This window comes from Augochlora pura, chromosome 5 (genome assembly GCF_028453695.1).
Source record: "Augochlora pura isolate Apur16 chromosome 5, APUR_v2.2.1, whole genome shotgun sequence".
Lineage (NCBI taxonomy): Eukaryota > Metazoa > Arthropoda > Insecta > Hymenoptera > Halictidae > Augochlora > Augochlora pura.
In genome coordinates, this window is record NC_135776.1 from 19,293,535 (window position 1) to 19,299,968 (window position 6,434).

Below are 6,434 nucleotides of genomic sequence, written 5' to 3' on the forward strand. Positions count from 1 at the left end.
ACACACTTCTGTTTTCTGAAACGTTCCACTCACTTTTCGTTAAGTTATGTAAAATAAATACACACACACACACATGTATATTTCCAAAACTTTTCCCAGCTTTTATTTTCCAACGTTTCTCCTTTCATGCTGACAGATTCAATTTACACGACTTTTATTTGCGCAAATCAAATCCACGTGGGCCGGGCATTCGCGTAAATTGAGGGACGAGTGTATTTTTGAATGAAAGGTGCACCGCCGACAGGTTGTTTTGCATTCAAGTACACGCCGTGATTTCTGTGTACGCGGTGATAAAATATTTCCGAGTAAACAAATTTTGCTACGCGCACTCTGTTAACTTCCCCGATATTTTTCCAAATATTTTTCTATATTTTTCCAAATATTATTTATATTTTTCTCGATCGTTGAACTAAGAATTTCTGAACAATTTCTATCCAGATCAACGTCGTCGTCGACGTCTCCTTGCCCTAAAGAAATAAATCGGCGAGCTACAGCGGCGAGAAACAGCGTTCGCCAGGGCAAACAGAAACAGCCTATTCAGCAGGGCATCCGCGATGACTCGATAATGAAATTTAAAGCGGGATAGAAGACAGCGTCCGAGGGGAAAGAGAGAAGGAGATTCGAGCGAGAGACCGCGGATAGCAAAGAAGAGTTTCCTAAGCAGGGATAAGATGTCTGGGCAAACCTCTGTGAATCCATGGTAATCCGAGCCTCGGGATATTTTAATCAGGCCCGATACCCGCGAGACAAGGACGCCCACCTTGTATTTACATATCAAAATTATTGGAGCCCTCCACGGAATTATCGGGTGACTACCGTTCGCCGTGGAATGAAGACCTCCTCCTCGAGGATCCTGTCTGCGCGATCCTCTAACGACCAATAGGGAAGCTCTGTTCTCTTCGTCGGGCCGTATCGCGGGTTGCCGCGCCGTTTACTCCGATACCGAGCGAGCCGAGGAGAAAAGAGGGCCCCGGCTCTCTTCGCGTTCAAAGACGAAGAAAGCCCTTTAAATTCCTACGGTCTTTGCTCCATCGCCGGCTTTAATTACTTGTCGATAATACTCCCTCTCTCTTTCTTCTTTTTCTCCGTCGAGCGTTTCTCTACTTCGCCGTCACATTAGACTATTATCAGCGGACGCCGCGCCACGCCGCCGTATGCTTCCGCCTCTAGCCCCAAAGGATCCGCGCCGATCCTTCCCACTTTCCACCTCTGTTTCCTTTTGTTTCGTCCCGGTAGAATGGAAGTCTTTCTTCCGGCACCTCTGTTATCGCGGTCGTCGTTATCCCGCCCGGTATCGGCCCCCACAAATCCACTGTATAATTTAAAGTTGACCCGCGACCCCTCGGTATCGATGCATTTAAATTCACGTTCCGTCTAAAGTCGAGTTTCGCGGTCGATTCTCGCGGACGGCGTCTTATAAATTCTTAAGAAATTCTTAGCTTATCGAGAAGACTGTTCGGAAGAATATCGAACGTGGATCAATTTTTTATCCGAAATCCTCGAAGAGTTCGAAGGAGAGGCGAAGAGAAGGATAGTCCCGATAGGCGTTTAGAGGTTAGGTCGGCGTGGCGACGAGAGAAGCGGAAAGCAATTAAAAAAGCGCCGGGAGAGAGACGGGCCGGAGAGTGGCTCGTCACCTGGCTATTTAAAGCGGCTGTTAAAGATTCACCGGTAGGTAATGCGCGAACGGATTCGGCTCTCGCGCGTTTACATTATTCTTTTCCGGAATTCCGGCGTCGGTCCGCGCGACGGAACTTTTCTCCCCTTCGTTATATTTCCCCTTCCAAATCGATTAACACAACCGACCGGAGGAAGGGTGGGGGGTGTGGCGACGATAATATCGCGAGGATATGAAAAATGCATTCCTCGCGGTGTAGTTGACGGCGGCGGGGAGAGGGGAGAGGGGGGGGGGGGGGGGGGGAGGACCCGTTGGGAAGGGGCCAAACTTTCGAGACTTCGGTTTCCAGAGGCTGGTCGCCGGTTCCTTGGACCACGAGAGGAAAGCGGTGTGCCAGCCGAGGGAAGGGGCAGGAGGGTGGCGGAAGGGAGGGTGGATGAAAACGAACCTAGGCCCTCGGTTCTCTCGGCAACGAAAGGATGAGAGCGGTTGGTTAAGAGGGAAACTAAGGGGATCGACGGAGGGGGGCGGGGGCTGTACCGCGACACGTCTCGTTCTTCCTCATAATAATATTTAATCCGATCCATTGCATGGTACAGCGGTTCGCTCTTAGCCGAACCCGTCGGAATCTTTCAGGGTTTTCTGATAGCGGAGCCCACCGACGGAGGATTTGTCTCCTACGTCGACGCGATCGGCTCTAACCGGCTGCCGAACTATGCGGCCGATGAATGAATGATGGGAGACGGTAATTATCCACGGTCGGACCGATTTTCCTTCTCTCAATGGTATATTTTAGACGTCTTGTCTATTTTGGACATTTTGTCTATTTTGGGCATCCCGACGATTTTTGATGGAACTCTGTGTCGCGCGAATGGTCTGGAAGATTTAGGACACGATTCATAGAAACGAGAACGATCGAACTATATATATTTATTATATATATAATAATTATATATATAATTATTATATAGATAATTATTATATATATAAAACATAACCCGCCCCTTTCGTCGAGCGTTAAATGGTCGACCAGCGATCGCAAGCAGATAATAAATTGTTTATCGTCGGGCGTGGTACGGGGATTGGAAGAGGCCGCGTAAACGAGCGCGGGGCAGGGACCCCGTTCGCGTTACAAAGAACTGAACGCGGCGAGGTTCGGGGAGGGTGGGAGGGGGGGAGGGAGGAAGGGTTTGCAACCCAGGGTCGCGGGTCTCGCGGTCCTAAAATTAGAGGGAAGAAATTTTTCTGGCGTGGCATTGCGACCGGTTTAATCTCGAACACCGCGGCGCTAGACAGAAACGAGAGGTGCGGTTTCGCGGTCCGTTGCGTCCGCTTTGTTTACCGGCCGCTAAATTCTCCGCCAATTATATGAGGTTTGTGATGCGTCTCGCGTTCAGCTTTTGTATCTTTCACCGTGACAGAGGTCTCGTTAAATTTCACCTTGACTCCCGAGGTCGCCTCCACACCCACCACCCCTCCCCCCTCTGCCGTCGGTAGAGCGCACTTCAAAGGAAACGGAGGTAAACGCTGTAACAACCTAAACGTATGAAAGTATAACTGCAATTAGTACTAGGAAACGGACCGACGGAGGGGCGTGCGGCTCACGGGCGTAGAACGGACGAGGAGACGACGGAGGGAGGGGTGGGGGGTTGGGGAGACCGGAGCTAGCCCCTTCTGAAAATTGTAGTGCAGAATTAACAACGTGCCGTTCCGTGTTTAAGTTTAGATGACGGCTTCCTCGTTAAGAGCGCGAACATCCGACGCGTTCCTCAAATTATACGATGTGACCCTGAACGACACGGTTGTTAACTCGCGCTGTTGCGACGAATCGTTAGATTTCTTTGCTCTATTCTTATTTTGCTGTCTTCGAAGTTTGCCTTGTTGTCGTTTTTAACTCTATGTCCGATTTATTGGCTCTCGATCGTTTGAAATTTATTCTCTCGTCACAAAATATGTTCTCCTGCCGCTAAGTTAACGAAACTTAGCTTAAATTGAAGCTGGAAGTGTCTACTTTAAGACCTGGGAATGTACACTCCCCTAGAATGGCCTGGAATTTTTTTATGAATTTTTTAAGCCACCTTTCGACGGTCTCAGGCGGCCTGAAACACGTTTTTCAAGTTCGAGCGAACTTTTTATCACGATCCCGTGGAGCAATTTTGATCGCAAGTAGCTTACATTGAAGCTGAAAGTGTATACTTTACGATGCTGGAAGGTACATTCCGCTGGAATGGCCTGGGATTTTTTTATGAATTTTTTAAGCAACCTTTCGACGGTCTCAGGCGGCCTGAAACACGTTTTTCAAGTTCGAGCGAACTTTTTATCACGATCCCGTGGAACAATTTTGATTGCAAGTAGCTTAAATTGAAGCTGAAAGTGTCTACTTTAAGACCCTGGAAGGTATATTCCGCTGGAATGGCCTAGGATTTTTTTATGAATTTTTTAAGCAACCTTTCGTCGGTTTCAGGCGGCCTGAAACACATTTTTCAAGTTCGAGCGAACCTTTTATATTGATCCCGTGGAGCAATTTTGATTGCAAGTAGCTTACATTGAAGCTGAAAGTGTATACTTTACAATGCTGGAAGGTACATTCCGCTGGAATGGCCAAGGATTTTTTTATGAATTTTTTAAGCAACCTTTCGACGGTTTCAGGCGGCCTGAAACACGTTTTTCAAGTTCGAGCGAACATTTTATCATGATCCCGTGGAGCAATTTTGATTGCAAGTAGCTTACATTGAAGCTGAAAGTGTATACTTTACGATGCTGGAAGGTACATTCCGGTAGAATGGCCTGGGATTTTTTTATGATTTTTTAAATCAAACAATCGGGGGTATTAGGCCGTCTGGGGCTAATTTTTGGAATTTGGGCGTGTTTTCAACAACTTTCCCGTGGAGCAATTTTAATCGCAAGTAGCTTACATTGAAGCTGAAAGTGTCTACTTTACGATGCTGGAAGGTACATTCCGCTAGAATGGCCTGGGATTTTTTTATGAATTTTTTAAGCAACCTTCCGACGTTTTTAGACGGCCTGAAACACGTTTTTCAAGTTCGAGCGAACTTTTTATCACGATCCCGTGGAGCAATTTTAATTGTAAATAGCTCAAATTGAAGCTGAAAGTGTCTACTTTAACGCCTGGTAATGCACATTCCCACGCAGCGGCCGTATCTATTATAAAAATAAAAAAGAATTGGCAACAATTGGTATCACTGTGCGTCGCGCGTATAAACGTGCGGCAGCACGCGCACACGATCCGCACGCGTATCTGCTGAATTCAGAATTCACGTATCCGTAAAAACACATTTTCCGCTCTGATTAATAAACGAGCGCGGCGTAACGTTCCAAGTGCCTCCTCGCGCTGACTTTCTAGTGGTTTAATATAATTAGAAAGCCTAGCTGCGCGATATTCGAAACATAAATCTTCGCGCGGCGAGCAGATATCTCGTATCAGCTGAGTGTCATTATCTCCCACTCTTTTTCGTTTCGCGTGCCTCTACAGGATGTTGCAAAAAAGGGAGTTAATTTTCTGGAAAAGACGGTGCTCGTTACACAAAACTATACAACATCTATGCCTTAATATGCATTTTGAATAATTCTATTTTCTACAAAATTAAGCAATATCGTACGCCATGTAAAAGTTTACATTAAAGATAATTACACTGATAATAATTAATATCATACCCGTAAAACTGCACTTTATTGCATAGAATAGAAATACAGCCAGGAAAATTATTTCAGATTTACAGGTAAAATGGCTTCGAGTTGAAAGAGTTAACATTGACAGATTTCGAACAAATGAGTACTTTTACATCGTTAATTGTTGCTATGTTCCTGTATCATTTCTCATGCTTATCGTTCTCTCGACTTTGACACGCACAGAATTTCGCGTCCTCTTCTTCGGTCGTAGTATTCATTTGTCTCCCCTGCCTTGTCTTTTCGTTTTATCGTCTTTCCACGTGTCATTTCAGAGTTGCGGCATAATATTTCTCATCGCGTTTCTATGACAGTGTGAACTTTTACATGTAGCATAAAGAGAAATTGATAGATAACATCCAAAGGTGTATTTGCGAAACAAGAAACGATTGTACAAATATTTCTGTATAGTGTGCGTTAGTTGTAAAATCCAAAGAAAAATTGATGATTATAACTGAGGTTATAAATCGGCTTTTCGAGCCTGTGAATCGATTGTCAAAGCAACCAATAATTTGCTATATATTACTGAAGTATTATTATATAATTTTTTATAGTAAAAATATTAATAATATTAGATAATATTATAGCTTTTGCGATGAATAAAATAAATGTAGTATAATGCCAATATTATGAGAAAAATATAAAAATGTTTATAGCCGAATGACCGGTCACTAAAGGGTTAAGATCGCGACGAGGTTGCAGGAAGATAGCCAGCCGATCGAGCGGCGGAAAAACGGCGGGCAAAGTTAATTCTCGTTAGCGTGGAAAACAAAGAAAGTCTCTAATAAACTTGCTGATACGTGTAAATGGAAGCATCCATTTACTTTCGACTTTTCGATCCAATTTACTCCGCGGCGGGGTTGGGCCTCGGGTTTTGCGGCGTGTTCGATCGACTTGCGAGCAATAAATAACGATTCCGTACGTCAACCAAGAATTCGCCGCGGTCAAATTGATACCATAGATCAAGCTATGGAAAAATGGCCCCGGTATACCTTGCCGGCGTTCCTTTCGGTTCGATAAAGCTTTATCGCGGAGCCATCTGGAAAGAGAGCCGGTGGAAAGGGACACACCTTCCGCGGTGGACCTTGAAAATTGATACTGTCATCTAAATCACCGGATGACGGAGCTT